This window comes from Salvia splendens, chromosome 18 (assembly GCF_004379255.2).
Source record: "Salvia splendens isolate huo1 chromosome 18, SspV2, whole genome shotgun sequence".
NCBI lineage: Eukaryota > Viridiplantae > Streptophyta > Magnoliopsida > Lamiales > Lamiaceae > Salvia > Salvia splendens.
In genome coordinates, this window is record NC_056049.1 from 12,397,171 (window position 1) to 12,420,360 (window position 23,190).

The 23,190-nt window shown below is 39.2% G+C and overlaps 2 long non-coding RNA genes across 2 annotated transcripts; one reads left to right on the forward strand and one right to left on the reverse strand.

Annotated features, from left to right (window-relative positions):
- Positions 1–2,478: 2,478 nt before the first annotated feature.
- Positions 2,479–3,172, reverse strand: LOC121776596. Its single transcript, XR_006045340.1, has 2 exons — positions 3,045–3,172; positions 2,479–2,689 (listed from the first exon to the last, which is right to left on the reverse strand). It is a non-coding gene; the product is annotated as an uncharacterized LOC121776596 (long non-coding RNA).
- A 9,860-nt stretch (positions 3,173–13,032) lies between these two features.
- Positions 13,033–15,297, forward strand: LOC121777329. Its single transcript, XR_006045463.1, has 2 exons — positions 13,033–14,854; positions 14,963–15,297. It is a non-coding gene; the product is annotated as an uncharacterized LOC121777329 (long non-coding RNA).
- Positions 15,298–23,190: the final 7,893 nt, after the last annotated feature.

The window sequence follows — 23,190 nt, forward strand, 5'->3', positions numbered from 1 at the left end:
TTCACACCCTTCCTACTTATTCCAGACCTTAATCCCGATAACGGTATGAATTTTCTTATACCGCGGTTTACCGTGGTATACTGAAAATATTACCGGTATAATGAATATTACCAGTATACCGATAGTCTAAAATATGTACCGAAATCAATACGTATCGAATTAAAGGTGTATATCGTGTATACCGATTAAATAATAATATAATATAATATAATATAATATTTTGGATTAAAACGATAAAAATATCCTTTAATAATTTATAAATCATTTATGTAATTTCTGGTATAAAATTATACGAAACGGTATGTTATAACCATATAGTGCACCGAAGTTCGGTATACCGTCCCGGTAAGGCATACCAAAGTTCGGTATTATATACCAAAATATAGTTACGGTAATGGTAGTGATGTCATCCATACCTAAAGTTTGGTCAATCGTAATTTGCTATACCGAAGCTTTCGATACGGTAACAGTATAAAATTCTTTCATACCGATATTTTGGTACGGTATATACAGTATAGATTTTTCGTATCGACCCAACCCTAACTATGAATGTTGATCCCTCCTCACTCCCCCAACTGAAGAAGAAAGAAGAAGAAGAATATATCATTGAAAGGCATAGAGCTATACTGGAGGGTAGGCTTTGACTGTGTCTAATAAGGCTTCCATTCCGGTCACGACTCATTGATATCCAGAGGTGTCTAATAAGAGTTCCATTCCGGTGACGACTCATTGATCACCCACAATGATAAAACATACATGCAAGTTGTGATAGAGTCAGATATGTAATATTTAGGTCCTAAAATGCATTACTTTCGGTAGAAGATATATAAAATAGAAATATACAGAGGTAGTAGTTGCTAAAACAAACATCAATGTGGAAAGAATCTACAATGCTAAAATAAGCGGCAATAGAACGATAATAACCGCTACTGCTGACATTCTTTTTTTTCATAACTAAACTTCATAACACCGAATAAGCTAATACTCATTCTGTATAGACAAGTTTTACCGCTTTTTGGGCTGACTAAGTTTAAAAATAGAAAGTTTAAATCAATACTAACCCAACACATTATTCTAAATAGCGCATTTAAAACTCATGTCATTTACAACTTTACCAATTTTTTATGGATGGGGAGTATAATATCTCTCTTATTCCACATACCTATAGCTGCTATTAGTGATTCAAAATATAATACCCCCTCCGTCCCATAAAAATATATGCACTTTCCATTTTCATCCGTCCCATAAAAATATGTGCATTCCATTTTTGGAAAGTTATATCAATTTAATAATGTAGGTCACACTGTCCACTAACTCTACTTTATCTATCATTCTCTTCCTCTCTCTTACTTTACCATACCATTCTCCTCTTCTCTCTTACTTTACCAATTTTGTCTTAATTCCCGTGTCATATCCATTGCCCATATTTTTATGGGACGGATGGAGTAATATTCTTTCCATAATTATTAAATGCATCTCTAATCATAGAACCCCATGATAAAATTTAATGTAGATAACAAATACTCCCTCCGTCCTCAAAGAATACGCACTTTGGGTTCGGCGCAGGTTTTAATGCAGAATTGGAAAAGTAAGAGAGAGGTAGAGAGAAAAAGTAATTACAGAATTGTGGAGAATGGGTCCCACTTCATTAGTGTGAAAATAGTTTCCATAATTGGAAAATGCATATTTTTGTGGGACGGACTAAAAAGGAAAGAGTGCATATTTTTGTGGGATAGAGGGAGTATATTAATAAACAAATACATAATTTTTTTATAAGAGCTAAATCTAAGATTAAATTTACTGATATCATATGATATATTTATAAGTTTAACATTATCAAAATCCACATATACTTACAAATAATTAAAATTTGTAAAATGAATTGATACAACAATATAGAAATTAAGTTAATTACTTTTCTGTTTTACACATCGGACTAATAATCAGATTTTAGACTTTTAATAAAATTCTTAATGATCAGATTCAAGATTTTATAAATTTCTTAATCATGAACAGTTGTTATCAGGTTCTAACCATGTTATCAGGTCGTGTTGTTATAGTGTCTTGTCATGTACATGTTATCGTATTGTGTTGACCGAAGGTGGTTTGTGTCGTAATGGATTGATGTCGGGTTTGTGCCGTGTTCAGGTTTGAGATTTTCTTAACAGGTCGTGTTCGTCTTTATCCTTATTGGGTCGAGTCGTTAACAGATTGACCCAATAACGACCCAACACACATTTGCCAGCCCTGCTATCAACGCAAGAAAATTCCAATAGAGTCAACTTCCCCACTTCGGTAAATTAATATCATTGTCACTATCATTGTTATTTATATAAATTTAATACCATATATATGGAGTCATTATGAGAATATTAAAATCGCACATGCCTATCAATCATTGAGAGTGGTTGGACCGGTGGCGCTGCTCAAAGTCTTCTACATTAATAATCAAAGTGTGGAAATGTAAGTCCTCAAATGTGGTTGCCTACTTTGAATATATCAATTAATAATTTCGGCATTTGTTTAGTGCAAAATAACCCTTACAAGTTACAACCATCAAAGTTTTGTTGCATATTTAACAGAAATAACCTTTACAACCACTGGAGTTATCTTGGAGTTTGAAGCACTGTGCAAGCAACCACTTGCGCCCATTGCCTCAACCTTGTCTTCACTATTTCTGGATTATTCTCTAATATCATTCCAGCAAATCGAATCAGTTAAAATTATAGTATATCTTAGTACTTGAAAGTTGCAATTTGTTTTATTTTTAAGTTCTAACAAATGTTACAAATGAGACTTTGTGCAAAGTCAATAGAATTATATAGTAAATGTTCATATAATTATCCTGTTTCTTAAGGAAATGAATAAGTTTATAATAATAAGATCGTGTAATCCGACAATGTTAACGTACACACTCTTATTCAAAATATTTAATATCTATGTGTGGAATTAATGTATTTACATTTTATGTACGCATATATATAAAGAAAGTAGTATAAATTTGTAAAAATAGATAAATGCAAGAGAGAATAAAAGCATATTACCGGAGCAGATAATGGCGTGGGGGCTGTGATAAGGAGAAGAATTGAGAGCGGCGGCGTTGTTAACGGCGTAGTAAAGGCCATTGATGGAGTACGTACTAAACAAGCCCAACAGCAGTAAAGCCCATCAGCCTAAGGCCCAAGAAAGAGTTCAGTTCGGCACAACCAAAGAGTATCAGTCCAGCATGACTAAAGAGTTCAGTTCGGCACAACCAAAGAGTTCGGCCCCAGCCTACAGCTCGGTAAAAGCCAACCAATCAAACTCTGCTCTCAGGTCGGCATCAAGCTCTACTCTCAGATCGGCAAAAGCTGCTCGGCAATAATTCAGCAGTTCGGTCTCAGTATTCGACCGAACTAGGAGATAGTGGACTCATGCAGGATTTCCACCTCCACTACACCCACGACCTATTTAGTGGTGTCAAGCAGTCATTAACTCATGCAGGATAGTGGACCCATGCAAGATCGCCACGATCTCCACGACATCCACTACCTAGTAAATGGCTGCATGCCACGATCTTGGTTTAATGTATAAATAGAACCTAGATCAGATAGATAGGGTTAGCTTCTAAAGACATTCTCTCGATCTCTAGAGATAAAATACAAAATAGCAAGTCTGTATTGTAAGCTGTAGAAAACAGATCAAGCAATACAACTCTGCCCTCTTTTCTTCCCGTGGACGTAGATTTACTTCAGTAAATCGAACCACGTAAATTCACTGTGTCGTGATCTTTATTCTCTACCAGCATTCATCGCCACAATCGAACCACGTAAATTCACTGTGTCGTGATCTTTATTCTCTACCAGCATTCATCGCCATCAAAAATTCGCCGACTCATCACTGGCGCCGTCTGTGGGAAACAGAGAACCAAATTTGTGATAAAGCGAATTTTTGACCCTTTTTCCACCCCAGAAAAATGCATACCAGATCACACACTACCCGTAATACCGTTCGTGATAACCGTGAGAAAGCTAGTCCAGCTCGCAGGTCTGAAAAACGGCCTCGGGAGACATCTACCTCCGGTTCTCACGAAGAAGGAACAAGCCACTCCAGGAGTCATCGCACCGAGTCTTCCCAGCAGCCCGATTTAAATGAAGCTGTCAAGCTGTTCTTGGCCGAGAAGCAGGAGGAGTTCTTAACCTTCCTGCAGAAAAGCCAACAGCCGGAGAAGACAACGGCGGATTCTCCCTCCTCATCTAGGCATGAAAGTCACTACCGCAGTAGTGACGTGTCTTCCAGGAGAAAGAATCCTCAACCCCGACATGTTCCTGTTCCTCCTCGGTACCGGAACCACAGGAGAACTTCATCTCCTCCGTACCGAAGAGATGTCGGGTTCGCCATGTACGGAGCATTAAAGACTCCGTTCTCGGACGATATCACCCGAACTCCTTTGCCGCGGAACTACCGGACACCGTCAATGACTTATGACGGGCTAGTGGATCCTCATGACTTCTTGGGACGCTATCAGTATAATATGGCGAACCAGGGTCTCAATGAGGTCCATATGTGCAAGCTGTTCCCCGAGCTGCTCATCGGGAACGCCAGAAGGTGGTTCGACAGCCTTCCTCAAGGCAGCATTAGATCCTACCGAGATCTAATGGATGCTTTCCACAGGAGGTTCTTTCAGAAAGCGGAAGCCCGAAGCACTTCGGCTCAGCTGCTTTCTATACGTCAAGGTTGCGACGAAAAGATCAGCGACTTCATGACGAGATTCCACAAGGAATGCCTACAAGTAGATGATCTCAACGATCTACTTGTCATTTCGGCATTCCAAAATGGAATCCTGCCCGGAGCTCTCTACAGAAAGCTCGTGGAATGCAGTCCGCAAACAGCTCAAGAGATGTGGGACATTGCGGACCAGTTCTCCCGTGCCGATGAGGCAGACCGTCGAAAACGGTCTTTAGACAGCTCATCTAGAGGAGACGAAAAGAAGCCCGATCATAGCGATCAGAGGTTTCCTCGCCGAACTCCTTTTGAAAGAATTCAAAGGGCTCCGGTACAAGACAGATTGGGACCCCGTCTCAATCCCGAGAAGCCGCCCGCTCAGTTCGTACCGCTGAACAAGTCAAGAGCGGAAATTTTCGAACTACATTCCGATATGTTCGAAAGACCAAAGCGGATGACGAAATCAGCCGCGCGCCGACCTCAGGATCAATATTGCTCCTTCCATCAAGACTACGGTCACGATACCGAGGAGTGCCGACATTTGGCTGCAGGTATTGACGCCCTTGTGAAAGCAGGGACATTAAAAAAATACCAAAGCAAGCAGCCGAAAAGAAACAAAAAGCAGGGAAGTGCGAACTGCGCTCCTCAGGATCCGAAAAGGCAACAGGATCCCGAAGACGATAACGAGCCGCAATATGATGGAGTAATCCTAACTATTGACGCTCTCCCTGCCGAGAAGACTAAATCGTCTCTGAAGTCATAGAGCAGAAAAAGGCTTTTGACGAGCTCAAAAGTTATTTAGTCGAGCTTCCAATTTTCTCTGCTCCAACAGATGCCGAAGTGATTTTCTTATACTTAGCGGCATCCGATCAAACCATTAGCGCGGTGCTTGTACGAGAAGAAGGCCTAAAGCAGTTTCCCATCTACTTTACAAGCCGAGCATTAAGAGGTCCAGAAACAAGGTATCAACCTCTGGAAAAAATTGCTCTGGCGTTAGTAAATGCAGCAAGGAGACTGCGGCCATACTTCTATGCTCACAAGGTATGCGTCTTAACCGATCTGCCTCTTCGGCAAGTTTTGACCAAGCCAGAAGCATCAGGCAGAATCGCCAAATGGGCCATAGAGCTGGGAGAACACTCAATCGAGTACCTACCTCGGAAAGCCATCAAGGGACAAGCCTTGGCAGATTTTCTTACAGAGGCCAAGTTCGATCAAGCAATCCCTGTCATTGCCGAACAGAAAAATTCTGCCAATGCCGAACTAGCACAGCCCTTGGAATCCGAAGTAGAGCCGTCAGACTGCTGGAGCGGATTCGTAGATGGAGCTTCAAACAAGATGGGAAGTGGAGCTGGTATTTTACTCGTCGCTCCCGACGGACACGAGGTAACCTACTCACTTCGGTTCCTATTCCCCACTACTAATAATGAAGCCGAGTACGAAGCCCTCCTGGCCGGACTCCAGTTAGCGCAAAGTCTGCTCGTCAAATCTCTCAAAGTCCATTGTGATTCACAAGTCATAGTAAATCACATGTTGGGTACAAGTGAAGCTCGTGACGAGAGAATGAAGAAGTATTTGGACAAAGCGCAAAGCATCAGCCGAAGTTTCTCCTATTTTCGGATAATCCGCGTTCCCAGAGCGGAAAATAGCCGAGCAGATACCTTAAGTAAGTTGGCCTCAGATCCGAGCTCAAAGGCGGAAGAATTAATGCATCAAAGCATTGATGAAGCCGAGGTACATTCAGTATCCAGCTCGCCGAACTGGATGACGCCGATCTTGCAATATCTGGATCAAGGACAATTGCCCGAGGATAAGAGAGAAGCTCGGAAGATCACGTGCCGAGCACTTCGGTACGAACTTCATGAAGGAGTCCTCTTTAGAAAGTCTTACCTCCAGCCGTTATTGCGGTGCGTAGGACCAGAAGAGACGGACTACATCCTCAGAGAAGTTCATGAAGGATCGTGCGGCAGCCACATCGGAGCTAGAGCTTTAGCTAAAAAAGTTCTAAGACGGGGATATTATTGGCCAACCTTGGTACAAGAAGCAGTGCAGCTCGTCAAGACATGCCCGAAGTGCCAAATCCATGCAAATATCCCAAGGATGCCGCAGACCGATCTATCCACTATGCAAAGCCCTTGGCCTTTCATGCAATGGGGCATAGACATAGTGGGACCACTTCCTCAAGCTCCTCGGCAAATGAAATTCCTAATCGTTGCCGTGGACTACTTTACGAAGTGGGTGGAAGCTGAACCATTAGCTACGATAACGAGCTCGAAGGCATTGGATTTCGTCTGGAAGAACATAGTGTGCCGATTTGGCATACCCCACATCCTCATCTCGGATAACGGGACTCAGTTCACCGACAAGACGTTCAAGAATTGGTGCCAAGAGCTGAATATTCAACAGCGGTTCACTTCGGTCTCTCATCCACAAGCAAACGGACAAACGGAGGTAACAAATCGTATCCTGGTGAAAGGGTTAAAAGCTCGGTTAGAACAAGCCAAAGGACAATGGGTAGAAAATCTCCCTCAAGTCCTATGGTCCTACCGAACTACACCCACAACCTCCAACGGTGAAACCCCGTACAGTCTGGTGTACGGCACTGAAGCCGTAATTCCGGTGGAGATCGGCGTACCCAGTCCCCGAACTCTAAATTTCTCAGCAGAAATGAATGACGACGGACTGAGAGCCGAGCTAGATCTTGCCGAAGAAAGAAGAGAATTGGCATGCATAAAAGCAGCCAAGTACAAGGAGCAAGTAGCCCGGTATTACAACCAAAGGGTGAAGAAGCTGCAATTTCAAGTGGGAGATCTCGTTTTGAGAAACAACGAAGTAAGCCGAGCAGAAAAGCTGGGCAAGCTCGAACCCACATGGGAAGGTCCGTATCGGGTGTCAGAAGTCCTCGGCAAAGGGTCTTACAGATTGGCTCACATGTCAGGAGAACAGGTACCCCGAACATGGCACATTTCCAACCTCAAAAAGTTCCATTTGTAAGAGACAGTCCGGTCAGTCAGTCTTGAGTCCTGTTCGGTCAATGTGCTTTATTTGGTTTGCTTGGTCTTTATTTGTCTCTGTGCGTTTTGTCTGTGTGTTTTGTCTGTCTCTGTGCGTGTCGTCTCTTACAAATGTTACTGAGGTATCTTGTTCTTCGAAGGCTGATCCCCTTCTTAGAACATATACAAGCCAACGATTGAGAGTCAAAGCTTCTACAGAAGATACAAGACCACAATTCAGCTTAAACAAGCAGTTCGTCTGAAACGAGCTGCAACAAGCCAACGATTGTGAGTCAAAGCTTCTACAGAAGATACAAGACCACAATTCAGCTTAAACAAGCAGTTCGTCTGAAACGAGCTGCAACAAGCCAACGATTGTGAGTCAAAGCTTCTACAGAAGATACAAGACCACAATTCAGCTTAAACAAGCAGTTCGTCTGAAACGAGCTGCAACAAGCCAACGATTGAGTCAAAGCTTCTACAGAAGATACAAGACCACAATTCAGCTTAAACAAGCAGTTCGTCTGAAACGAGCTGCAATAAGCCAACGATTGTGAAGTCCAAGCTTCTAAAGAGGATACAAGACCACAATTCGGCTTAAGAATCAAGCACTTCGTCTGAAACGAACTGCAACGAAAGTCCGATTCTCGCGATAAAACTTGCCTGAATTAGGACAAGGGAAAGTCCGATCCACGCGATAAAACTCGCCGAATTAGGACAAGGGAAAGTCCGATCCCCAAATTAGGACAACGGAAAGTCCGATCCGAGCGATAAAACTCGCCAAATTAGGACACAAGCTTAGTCCGGTCAAAGGTGTTTATTTCATCAGACCAAAGACGAGTTCGGTCAAAGAAGAGTTCACTTCATAAGACCGAGGACAAACATCAACTTACCCCGTACCTTTATCCAGAATGCCGAAGTGATTCACTTCGCTTTCCGGGGGGGGTAGTGATGGAGTACGTACTAAACAAGCCCAACAGCAGTAAAGCCCATCAGCCTAAGGCCCAAGAAAGAGTTCAGTTCGGCACAACCAAAGAGTATCAGTCCAGCATGACTAAAGAGTTCAGTTCGGCACAACCAAAGAGTTCGGCCCCAGCCTACAGCTCGGTAAAAGCCAACCAATCAAACTCTGCTCTCAGGTCGGCATCAAGCTCTACTCTCAGATCGGCAAAAGCTGCTCGGCAATAATTCAGCAGTTCGGTCTCAGTATTCGACCGAACTAGGAGATAGTGGACTCATGCAGGATTTCCACCTCCACTACACCCACGACCTATTTAGTGGTGTCAAGCAGTCATTAACTCATGCAGGATAGTGGACCCATGCAAGATCGCCACGATCTCCACGACATCCACTACCTAGTAAATGGCTGCATGCCACGATCTTGGTTTAATGTATAAATAGAACCTAGATCAGATAGATAGGGTTAGCTTCTAAAGACATTCTCTCGATCTCTAGAGATAAAATACAAAATAGCAAGTCTGTATTGTAAGCTGTAGAAAACAGATCAAGCAATACAACTCTGCCCTCTTTTCTTCCCGTGGACGTAGATTTACTTCAGTAAATCGAACCACGTAAATTCACTGTGTCGTGATCTTTATTCTCTACCAGCATTCATCGCCACAATCGAACCACGTAAATTCACTGTGTCGTGATCTTTATTCTCTACCAGCATTCATCGCCATCAAAAATTCGCCGACTCATCAGCCATAAGCCGGGAAAGTTTCGGAGAGGCGCTTGTCCATTTCCGGGGAGTCAAAGTTGAATCCGAGCTCTATGCAAGCCTTGAGTTCATCGAGATCTTCCTCGGTCAAGCTACGGCTCCGCCTCTTGTGGCGGCCCTTCTGCCTCAGCCACGCCTCGTCGCGATGGGAGTCGGGGGACCATGAGTTTTGTTTATAGAGATGATGAGAGGCCGCCGCGGGGGGAGCCAGGGACGAAGGGCGCGGCGGCGGAGGTGACATCGCCCTGCCCCGCGGCGGAGGTGTTGTGTTGGAGAATGTGATTATTGAAGATTATGATTCATTGGTTTTATTTCGTTTATGGTTTCACATTGGGTCCCACTTAATGGTTCCCTATTCTATTTTTCTTTTATTCTTCCAAAAGGTTGAAACCCTAATCATACAGCCCCGACATTATTGTTAGGAGTGTTAAATTAAGATATGCAGTGACTAGCTAAGGGAGGGGGCCATAACCTATTGTCCTGCTAGAAGAAGCCCACCTCCCAAGACCTCATACTTATATCTGAGGGATGTTGCAACTACACGGCAATAGTGAGAATCGATCATTACCCGTTCATGCAATTCTACCTCTCCAGAATCAACTGCACTACCCCTACCCTTCTGGGCCTCTATTATTCTTTTAGGACGTGTTCGCTCTGTCAGAAATGCCAAGAAATGACTCCAATTCTGTCCATTTACATGCGTTCGGTTTACAATATATAATTCATGCGAGCCCTTGAAATGAGCAAGGGCCCGCCACTGTTCATCAGAAATATGCAAAATTCATTTCTTGCGCAATAGATGGTTTATGAATCTGGGAGTGCGGCTGATACCAAGAATTGAAGATAAGATTACGATTTTACCCCATCGTTTTCATTTCCCCAAAATCAAAGACCAGAAAGTTCAGTCTTCACTTTCCAATTTCCGTCGGCGCAGCATATTAATTGAAGCAGCAACATGTTTCATCCAATTTGAGGAGAGTGAGATCGAGATGGAAGGGAGTGGGAGACTGACGACGGAGCGGAGGTGAGACCAGTTGCAGCGAACGATGATGCAGGAGATGAGAGAGAGACCAAATAGAAGAGGGAGAGGAGATGAGTCGAACAGAACTGAGGACGACGGTGAGCAGGGGCAGCGCGGAGGAGACGAGCGTGGATGAAATTGAAGGCGATGGGGGTGACATCTTCACCTCTTCTAATGGCGGCCATTATTTTGCAGAGGGACAACTCATTGAAATAAAGGAAACATTTGAGGTGTTTTTGGTCTTTTTAGACAATACTTTACATTGGCATATTTCAACCTCTTCCCCAAATCAGCTCCACTGAACGGAAGAAATAAAACAAGGGTCGTGGGCCATCTTGACACAATTCTTGACCAGTTTTATTTCTTGGCCTAATCAAATATGAGTAACTGAACACGTCCTTAACGATTTTACACCAATTGTTGCATAGACTCAAACCTAATATTCTCCTTGTTACTACTATATCAATTTACTCAACTTACATTGTTTTTTCCAAATAGTTTCGTGTATTGTTTTCATACTGTATTAATATCTTCAAAATTACCATTTATATAATCAATTCTCCTATTATCATTATTTGGTTATTTTTAAGATAAAATAAATTTTAGATTATCCAAAATTAAATTAAATTAATTTCAGATTGAATTTTATATAGGAAGTGGTCATAACTTATAGAATGAACTAGTACAGTAAAAAAATGAGATTTGCATTTTTTGGATCCATAAGGTAAGAAAGTCGTCTTAGGGATATGAATAAGAAAAATCACGTTTAAAATGTCTAGACTATCTATTTTACTCCAAAGACCATGAAAAGTGTACAAGTCATTTTGTTCAGCTCTTTATTAAAATTTTGACACATCATTTATTGACGTTAATAATTGTTATTTTCATAATATTACATTACTTTTCAATTTTTATTTAATATAAATTCGCATTTATATTTGATTTTATTATGGATAGTGAAAAATTTCTATAATTGTACGTACAAAAATTAGGATAATTTATTATTTAAAAATTCTAAAAATAAAGAATTTACATATTTATAATTTACGTATTAAACCCTTATGAGTTATAATAATGGATAAACAAATATGGTAATCCATTATATGGATAAACAATTTTTATTACCATTTTTATAGTTAATAACCCATCCGCAACAAAATGTTGTTCACATTTGACTCGGTGTAGGTTTTAAGAAATGTAAAGAAAAGTAAATGGAAAAAGTTAGTAGAATGTGGGTTCAACATTTATATATTAGTTTTATAATGGAATGTGAGTTTAATGAATTACTGAAAGTGGGCTCCATTTACCATATATGAAAAATAAACAAAATGAACAACATTTCGCGGATGGACCAAAATGGCAAAAGTGGACAAAATTTCACGGGCGGAGGGAGTAGGAAATAACATATTTTTGTGAAAGTTGATGGTTTTAGGGACCAAAATCTCTTAAATAAATAACATAAATGAACTCTCAATATAAGAGAATAGAAAATATTCCATCCGTCCCACAATAGGAGTAACATTTGGTGTGGACATTGGTTTTAAAAAATGTAAAGAATAGTGGGTTGGAAAAGTTAGAGAAATATGAGATCCACTTTTTTATATTGATTTTATAGTAGAATGTGACTGGAATGTGGAACCTACTTACCATTTATGGTAAAAGTGAAATGTGATTCTTATTGTGTGTCACGACCACATCTTCCTAGTCAAAGAAAGTGTAGCTATATCGCGACTAAATCTTACTAAAACTGTCTCAACTCATCATAAGATGCTTAAATCAAGGGAAACATTGTCTGAAATGTGTTGAGGGTACAAATCATACTGAATCATAGTAGTTGTGGAACAATTGTCTTTGCTAAAAGCAAGTTCTAAATTTGCGCAACGGAAGAGTACCAAGACAGATGTAATATGTATGAAGACATACTACACCAGCTATCTTCCTACTTATTTAGTATTCTGTCCCAACACCTCCTTGGCTTTGACATCGATCAACCTGCACATTAAGGAAAATAATATGCAGAGCGGAGTACTTGATGCACTCAGTAGGCTCATGCCGAAAACATTTTCTCTTTTAGTTGTCAGCCAAGCTGAGTGAACGCGGGGTTTTTCTGAAAACAAGTCCCGGTCACTAAAACTGTTATTTCTTTCTGACAAAAGACTGCAGTCATTTAAACTTCTGTTATCCCGATCACTGGACCGGCCAACCTGACTCTAGCACACGTTCCCTATGTGTACACTAGTCCGAGCAGGGTTTGCGGCACTATTGGGACCCGAATTCGATTAAACTGGTTTGGCATAGCCAACAGATAGGTAATCATAAACAAAACATGACATGACAACTCATTCAAAATAAATCATGTTTTCACATAAAACACGCTTTAAAAGAAAGAAGAGTCCACCTCGTTTGTTTAACTCTTTCAAACGGGCGCTTCCTGACGACGTTCCTTTATAAAAAAAATATACTTAAATTAGAGTTTAAGTAATTATCTATCTTGCATGTATGCATGTCTAAGCGTGTGCTTATTATTTTACTTCCTGCCTTCTAAATTTAGAAGTCTTAAATCTTTAATTAAATCGGCGATTTAATTTATTCGGAGTCTTGCCGAACTGCTCGGGTATAATATATATTCCCGGATGATTTTCCTTAAGTATTTTGAAATACTTACTTGGACTGATAAAAGTCCGCTTTAATTATCTAGTGAATACCCTTTTCAACACGACTAAATAAATTTCTCTTCTTCCGTAGCTTAGGGAATTTTTCTTTAAATTCTGAATTTATTTAGAGCGGTGGCTCAATGATTTTACTTACTTGCTAAGGCCCAATTTAATTAATCGAGGACCAAATCGATATTTAAAAGGGGATGTCCCAAGTAATTGACATTTCTAGGCCCAAACAATTAAGTTTAATGGGTCCAACTCTTTCTCCTTTTTTTTTTATATCACTCCTTGGCCCAAATTAAGCAAGGAGAAAAAAAAGAACACCTCCCCAGACGTCGGCCCCTTTCTCATTCTCCTTCACCATTTCAAATTCTACACATAAATCCCTAATTCCCCTTTCTCTCCAAACTCCAAAATCGGGTACAGAACTTAGGAAAAAACGAATCCCTATTTGGAAGTAGCATAGCAGCGTCAAATCCTCCGGTTTGGAGTGAAGAGCAGCGGCGGATTTCTTTCTTTCGAGCTCCCTCCGTCGAGTTTCCTTTACTCCAGTGGACGCCGTCTTCACTGCCTCCGTCTCCGGCGAGGGACGATCGGTGTCAAGAAGATCTCCCTCTTTCTCTCGGCTGCATCGCCGCTGTCGCGACACCCCGTCGCCGACGCCCTTGCACCAGATTCGGCGAGTAGCTGCCGCTGCATGTTCGCGGTGGTGGAGACGCTGATCGCGCCGTCCGTCTTCGTCGCGCATTACCGGGGTTCGGCAGGTTTCCCCGCCTTTTCCCGGCGACTAGCTCTGCCTCTGATACCTCCGGCTGTGGCAACGCCGTTCGGTCCGCTTCGCAGACTAGCGCCGCCGCCGGTGCTGACCGCTCGCGTAGACGGCTTCAGCTCGCCTTCCGTCGAGCTGCGGGTCCTTTCTTCGGCTATCTCCGTCGTTAAACGACCTCGTGCAAGCTAAGTTTCTCTTTCGTTTATATGTTACCGACATTCCAACTTGAGTTTCTTTCAGTAGGTAGGGTTGTGTTCTAAGTTTTGGAGCCTTGTATGTGTAGTTCACTGGAATGAGCTAAATGCTATGGTTATTGTTCACTATGGTGAGGCTTAAGTAATTTGCGATCGATTTTAATTGTCCAAGCTGCACCATTGTTCTCCTGGTGTTATTTTGTTGTGGTATAATTGCCATGGGATCTCTAAATCCTATCTTAAGATGCTGTGTTGAAAACTATATGTGTGCTAGTTTTATGATGGAGGTGGGTGCACGGATTTACCTCAGTTATCGGCTCTTCTTGACTGCCGGAACTCCGCAGCTGGATGCCGAATCCTACTCGCTTTCTCTCTCGGCTCTCTATCCTATTTGATGGAGGATTTGAAATATGGAGATGAGAGAGTGTTGTGGTGTATGGATGGTATATAAAAGGAAGCTGTACCTTGTAGTTTGTTGAGATTTAGCAGAATCAAATCTGCAAGTTATTTGTCTTTCGTTAAACTGATTGGCTGTTTCTTTTGGAGGTAGTCCAAGGGTGTACTCGTGGGTTTAGATGGAGCTGTTATACTACTTTGTTTTCTTCTTGCAGCAGCCCCTTTTTCCTTTGATGTTGTAGCAATTTAACTAAGTGTTGGTAGTGAGTTTGCAGGTGTACAACAAAGGTGGGGAAAAAGGTTCGGCTGTGCCCTGCAGGCCGTTGCAGGCTGCACTGCCTCGCGGCAGCCTTCGGCTCAGGCTGTGAGTGCAGGAGGCTGTTACACTGCCTCTTTTGGCAAGGTACTTGGTCTCTGGGAAGTTTGATGCTCCCTCCCCTTACTTAGGAATAGCTAGCCTTCGTACCTCATATTTGCTTACTAAACTCTGGCTTTTTCCTCCGTGTTGTAGGCTGATTTGTTCACTGAGTCGAGAAGGGGACCGGCCATGGTTCACTCGTTCCTACCGAAGGCCGGACCGTGGCCTTGGGCGTAAAGAGGAAATTCACAAGTGCGTGCCACCAGGCACTCGGTTTCTTTAAATTCTTGATACTCTTTGTAATAGTATCCGAGTTCTCTTTTTTTTACAAGTGTAGTCGAACACTTTAGTTCGGCAATAAAGTTCAAGGCACGTGCGCCTTGACCTTCTCATATATTATTTATTTTTGTAAGCTAGAGCTTAGCTCGGAAACGTTGTACTTCATTTACTTAAGGAATTAACGAGCGAATATCTTTTATTTTCATAAATTCCGAGAAATTAGATCACGGCTATTACATTGTGGGACCGACCATAATGGCAAAATGTGACTCTTAATGTGGGACGGAGAGAGTAGAACGTAATAAATTATAAATAAATTTGTCAAAAATAAATAATTGTTAAGTCATTTAAATACTTCCCCGTCCTCGAAAAGTATGAAGTATTTCCTTGTTAGTCCGTTTCTAAAAAGTATGAACTTTCTAATTTTGGAATAGTTAACAATATACATTATTTTATTTACAACTTATACCATTACACTCACTACTAATGGTGTGGAGCCCATGTTGGGACTACCGCAGCGGAAGACACGGAAAACAAATAGGTCCTTACGGATCTATTTAGGTGATTATGTATTCGATTCCAATTTCATGCAATTAAACTAGATCTATAGATGAAACACATCAAAACACATAAAACATGCAATTTGATGTAGATTCGATTGTTACTTCTTGATCCATCATAGGATTGGCGTTGCTAGCTGCACCACCCGGAGATCCAAACGTATTTCTAGAAGTAATTTCTTTGGAAATCCAAACGTATTTCTAATTTTAATAGTTAACTTGGACATACTTTTAATGTTATTAGAGTTTTGAAAGTTGTGCAAATTACAACTTCTTTCATTATAGGGTGTGAGCCCTTTTAACTCTATCGAACATTACCTTAATTCCATTTATGAATATTCTATGAGTCAAAATTTAGCTCCCACTTTCAAAAGTAGAAAAATTGAAGTCTCAATATTCTTTAAGCTATTAAAATAATTTAAACAGTGTCTGGAGTTAAATTTATCCTAGTTAAATAAAATGAGCTATAAAACTCTTATTAAACACTTAGAATTTAATTGCAACGATTCAAATAGTTAACTCTTGGCTTGAAACATTAAAATAAATTTAATGTGCACACTATATTTACTATACAAGAATTTCTAGTATTTATAACAAATACTTATCTTGTGACTAGTTGAATTAATTCACTTGTCTTGTAATCAATTATTGTGATTATTTTTTCTTATATCTTTATTTGAACAAACGCGATCGTAAGATCATTTTATTTTGCTTTGAATCCATGTCGAACATAAATGTTCTATTTATTCATTGACAAAATAATGGTTCAAAAACTTAAGGATTAAAGAAACTTAATAATCAACACAACTAGAAGTGAAACTTCTTAATAATTGAATCAACAAGTATAACCACAGGTAAACATTTTGATATTAAACCTCGTTTTATTTGATGTCATAATTAATTGGATAATCAAAATTCATTTTTCTTATAATGCAAGCATTATAAAACAATATTGATAATCCAAAACTACAATTGATAATCTAGGAATATAATTCCACATCAATAATCCCATATGATATAAAAAACAAACAATATTGAAATATCAAAAACTCAAAATTCAACAACCGTAAATAAATGCAAAAATTAGACTTTCACTATTCAAAACAAAAATGTCAAGGCTAGATTAAAATCAAATCTTCATCCCAATCACATTAGCCCTTTCATCTTCCTTATCTTGACTTGAGCATCAATGAGCTTGCTAGAAAGTACTAGAAGAGATGTTGCCAACAAGTGTACAAAATCTCATTCCTTACATTCTCATAGCTCTCTGGAAGGCCATCGAGGATCATGAGTTGTTGGATTTCCTGGCCTATTTCCCACCCAAAGTCTCAAGTCTATCAAAACCGTTCATTATCTCTACGACATAGTCGTTGTTGTTTTGGTTTTCTTTCAAGATGGTTTTCCTCAACGTGTTCACCACTGATCTCATAAGACACTTGGTGAACATTTCATCGAACCATTTGTGTTCTTGTATCAATGACCTGTCGGGCTTGTCAATCCAGCCAAGAGCATTGCCGACCGAAGCCAACAAGAACTTCTTGGCATGACTACTCGCAGCGTCCCATCGATCATAAGCATCCCTTTCCTCGTTTGACAAATGAAAAGTTGAGGGGCAATTCTTAGTGAGGATCAATTTCAAATCACTAGCCGACTGATCAATGTCAAGTCTCATTTTCCATTCCATAAAATCATCAGAATCGCGTTCCTTTGATTTAAGGATTGCACTATAAATTTCCCAAGTAGTAACCATCTTTCGTTCAAGTTGGGAATAAACACCAATAATATAAACATGTAAAATTTCATAGAATTGCAAATAACCATAAAACAATTCATCCATTTTATTGCTTGGGTTTGGAGCCCCTTGCACAGCGGAAGACTTGTACGAAATAAATAAATCAAACGTAAGATTTATTTGACAGATTACGGGATTAATCTATTTACATGTTAACACAGAATTGTATGCTAGAATGCAAATAATTCATGCTTAAAGAATATAAATCCAAAAACATGAATTCTACGGTTTAGAGTTACCGATTTGATTCTCCAAAGAATCATCGATTGCTCGCTCCTTCTCCATGATGATCTTCAATACTGGACCACGAATCTTCTGACTAGTTCCCAAACTGCATCTCGATATCAGGGTGGGCTGATCTTATCAAAATACTAGGACTCGAATAAAGAAGACACAAATTCCTCACGGAGGAAGAGAGAAAATTTCGCCCACTTCAGAGAGAAGAGGGGGACGAAAATTTATTGCAAAATTAATTGTGTTTTGTGTCTCCTTTATTCTCCTATTTATATTAAGTTCATATTGGGCCTAGTTAGGGATCTATGGAAGGTTTTGAATATGGACTCACCCCAATTAGCTTTTTACTAATTAAATTGAACCCACAATTTAATACAAGCTTATATTGGAATATTACGAGCATCCACTACAGAAGTAATATTGAGCTCCCCATCCAAATCCGAAATTACAAGTAATCCGGGTTTCTGTTTTGTTTATTATTTATTTTTCGCGCTTAAGATATAAATGTCCATTAGTTAATTAAAGTCTGCTATGGACTTAATTAATTAACATCTTATCAATTGCAAGAGTGGACTTAGCAAGGAACACTTATTTATTATTCATGGAATAATTAAATTCCAACTGGCCAGTTTCCGAATAATAAAAACCTTGTTCAAGCTCCTCTTAAGGACATTACCAAACGAGACTCACCTCGCGTACGATTCAACATAATAGCAATCCTAGCACCGCTAGATATTAATCACCACTACCCAATATATCAGGATTATTGGGTTGCGAAAAACCCGAACCATTTGATAAGTCAAATAGTGCATAATCAATACCGTATGCTCAATGCTAACGTATGTAGATTAAGAAATATTTATTTATCAAGACCTAGTCTATCAGTAGATAGTATAAAGACACGTCTTGTTGTTAGATCCATTCAGTGCTATACCACACCAACGTCATCTTATTTCAATAAGGCTTAGAAATAATCGGACTGGCATTGCAACCTATCGCGATAGGTAGCCAAAGCCTATCTAGGTTATGAAATTCTTCTTTTTCTTTTGCAAAGCATTGCATAGAACCGACTGTAGTTACCTTAAAGTGGACGACGCCCACAACCAGTCTATAAGCAAAAGACTTAGACTTTGTTTGCTTCTTATACATTTAAATGTTTATAAAACATCTTATAAATGCACCAGCAAACACAATGTAATAATATACTGATCCTATTCGTGCGATACTGCTCGATTAATACTGAATCGGGTTAAAAGTGGATTGTAGAGTTTTCCGTATACAAGCAAGATTATATTCGCGCAAACTTGCTCGAAACATGCTTTTCAGTATACCAAACCTAACATTTACATCCAAAAAAATCAAGCACAAATGTTCTTCAACGAGGAAGCCGTGTCATATTCATGCAAGAAATTCATTAGTTTTACTGTCCACAATGTTGACAGATAGTCCAGAGACCATAAGAATGTCATGGCTGACTAACATTGCTAAAACGTTTTAACCATAAAATTAAGAACTAAGGATTCCTCACTTGTGCGTGAACTCCTCTAAAGAAAGGTCGAACCGAACAAGCACCTCCTCCTATAGCTCCCTCTAAGTATTATTAAAATACAAGTCCTTATAATTTTGCAGCAATATTGCTCCGGTAAAGACCAGTAGCGATATTACTGAAAAACTAATTTTACAATTTTAATAACCTTTATCTAGAGAAATCTAAACATACAAAATGGTAATGTTCCTCCCGTAAAGACAGGCCAGTCACTACTTCGTACTTAGATCAATTTTAATGAGGCCATATACAAACGTGTTGCAATTAAGCAGATTAGGCAGACATCCACATTCAAAGCACAATTAAACATGTACTATCTATGCATGCTATGCAATAAGTAAATAGGCGATACCCGATTTAAACTAGATTTTACAAATAAAATCATAACTCAAATTCAATATCCATCAATCATCATTAAAACATGTAAACACACTTACAAAAGGTTCACATAACAATAACAACGAAACTTGATTATTTAATTAAGCATCTAATAAATAGATAGAATTAGAATTCTATTTTCACATAAACAAGATTATCCAAACATTAAGTCTAATCATAAATAATCATACATTATTAATCAAAACAACGTATCTTGATTATTAGAACTACCTTTTAATATACTTAGGATTTACTTAGATAGAATTAATCCATCATTATCCTAAAATTAATGTCTAGGTGTATATCATAAAAGATTAGTCAATTCTTAATTTAAATGCCCACTTGGATATATAAATCCGCATTTATCTAATCAAGACTAAATCCATTTAAAACACACCAATTAAATTCGAGAATTATAAATGTCATAGCTTTCATAAAATCACATGATAAGAAGAAATTTATTACATCTTTAATTTATAATAATGTTCCCTAGATGAAATAAAATTTACCTTCATCAAAGATTAAAGACAAATTTCAACTTGAATAAATAATTAAAGATCTTAATAGCAAAATTAATGCTCTATGAATTTCCCATACCTGTAAATCAATTTGATGTTATCTAGATGAAACAAATTCGCCTTCATTAAAATTAAAGATAAAATTTAAAATTTTAAACTAGGAATTGAATTCCAATTATTCATTTCACACTTTAATAATTTAGGATTTTAGTAGCATGTCAATGCCAAATGAATTTCCCATTTATTTAATTCAATTGACGTTATCTAGATGAAACAAAATCCACCTTACATCAAATTAAAGACAAAATTCAAACTAGGAATTGGATTCCAATTAAAATCCATCCAATTATTAATTATGTAATTTTCAAATTTTGGAAAAGGATTCCAATTAAAATCCATCCAATTGAAAAACTTATGTCTCTTACTGAAAGTCTAAACTTTTGCTCGCTCTTCTCTTGTATTTGTATTGTTGTGGACTGCTCGAGCTGGATCGTCGAACTGATCAAGCCAGCCTACATACGCCTGTTACCTGCAAACTGCAGATAAGTGGATCCAGTAAAAGCTCGGGCTGATCAACTCGACACTGATTCGACTTGAGTAAGATGAATAAGATAGCAAGAGAGTGTTCTTTCAAAACCTTAACTCACTAATAATATTAACTAGTATAGAGAAGTAAGGATCGATCCCACAGAGAAGAGGCGTTTGAGATTTGCATGCTCGACACGAAATGGGAGTGACTGCTGCCACGCTTCTAGGTGTGGGTTAAGTTAACTACTGGAGTAGAGTGATTAAACTATTAAACTGATCAGCTCATAAAAGCTTAATTAGTTACTTGATCAACTCGACTGAACTTTTCATAAATGGACGAATAGAATAAACGGGGCTGTCAGTCCCCTGCAAAGTGTACGATAAAGTAAAATCTTTATAACAACTTCATCTTCTTTAACAAATCAACATGGAAAACAGAGCAAAGAACAGATCTGAAAGGTTAAGGAAGAAGAAACATCATAACAATTTATGAAATGAAATCTACTTCTATAATCTAAGCCGCGGCTACGTAACACCAAACTAACCCATGATCATGCAGAAATGAAATATAAACACCCAGATCTAAACATCCTAAGACAACTCAGACATGAAACATCAGATCTAACCAAATCGAAACATAACCAAACATTTTAAACTTAAATAATCATCACAAAACAGAAATCAAAAGCAGATCTGAAATACCATGCATGAAAACAGAACACATCGGCTGGAAATGAAATCATAACTTTAAATCTATTAAATCAAAAGCATCAAAGGTCAATGTCATCAAAAGTAAGATGAAAACAAACTACGAAAGCAGGAAATTGTTACATCGCCCCTTCTCGGAGCGGAATACAGAACCGAAAGCTGACAAAAACACAGAAAACCAGCTCCAACTACCAGCTAACTAAACTAAGCTAGGACCAAGTGTGTGTGTGCGATGGAATCAAGAACAAGAAGTGAAGAGCTCCGATTTCAACCCCTGAAGGGAGCTGAAATTCTAAAGATATTCTAACTAAGAGTGCTTGTGAGACCCCCCTTCACCACTCGCTCCGGACTCTCCTGCTTCTTTTTGTGTTAGGCTTTCCTTATATAGAGAGGCGTATGGCTATGATCCCTAGGGTACCATCCTCTCTGAATTGTTATTACTGCCCTTCATATTTTGTAGTAGGGTCTCTCGCTCTATCTTCATATGGAACTCCTACTGGCTCCGTTTGATTTTTGACTTGATCCACTCAATGCCACAGTTTTTGCTTCTTTTCTTGCTTTGTGCTTCCACCCAACTGATTTGTTCTTTCTTCTGAACAAGGCGGATTTCACACACACCTGGCTCAAAGATAGACGTTAGTTCATGGATTTGAGCGCAATTTTGCCACGGAACACATGCATGAAATGAGCCTCATCAAACTGCTCACACTTAACCCATACTTATCCTCAAGTATGAAAGAAAAGAAAAAGAAAGAGGCAAGTTTCAAAGCGTGGTTTTTATTTAGAAACAACAAACAACTCACATATGTAAAAGACCTAGAAAGAGAAAAATACATAAGTAAATTAAACACGTAAACAAGTAAACAAGTAACAAGACAGAAAAGACAGAACTGGTTTATGTTGTTCGGCAATTGTCCCCACAAGCTTAAGGTCAATCCAATCGTCTACAATCTCAGATTCCTTTCCCTCCCCTCTTCTACCTAATCATGCTTGTCCGTTTGTCAAGATAGCTTCTATTTTCCAACTGTTGGATTCACTCAGTCACTCAATCCTCACAAGAGTTGTCAGGACCATTCACTCATTCATTTTGCCATACCATTGATGCTATAGTTCTATTGACAGAAACTAACTCCTTAAGGTCTTTATTTAGGTTATAACGGGGCAAGGTTTGTAGTATATAAAGGTTAGAGTCCTATGGGTACTACGGGTACTAAGTTCATAATGTATGTAGCAGTGTGAAGGACATGTGAACTTAGGGACAAAACTAGAACAACCTCTCTATGTATAAATTTGGAACTTTAGAACTTCCCTTGGCCATTTTTGGCCTTAATAAAATTTATTTAACTTTTTAATAGGGTCTGGTTACACCTTTTCCTGCCCTTCTATTTTCTATTTTTTGTGGGTCAGGTTATACACTCTTCCTACCCATTTTCTAATTTCCTATTTTTTCTATCCTTATTTTCTCTTTCCTCTTTTTTTTTTCTGGGTTAGGTTACAAAGTTTCCTGCCCTTTTTCTTTCTATATATTTTTTACTCTCCTGTTTCACAGCCTATCTCTTACCCCTGATGGTGAGTTGCCCCAGCCTATCCCCTTGTTCACATGACATGAAATCTAAAGATTTACAAAGGGAAGGGTCACTGCAATTCATGCTCAAAAGGTGTGACTAGGGGGTGCCTTTACAATGAGGCCGGTTCATATAGTTCGAAAGATTTAAGCTCAACTGGCTGATCCTATTACCTTTAGTCCTCGCTAGCTTGTGTCATTTCCCTCTAAGCATCAATGACAGCCTCTCTTATCATCTAATCAGTAGAAAGTGTTCTACTCTAGGCCTTTAACT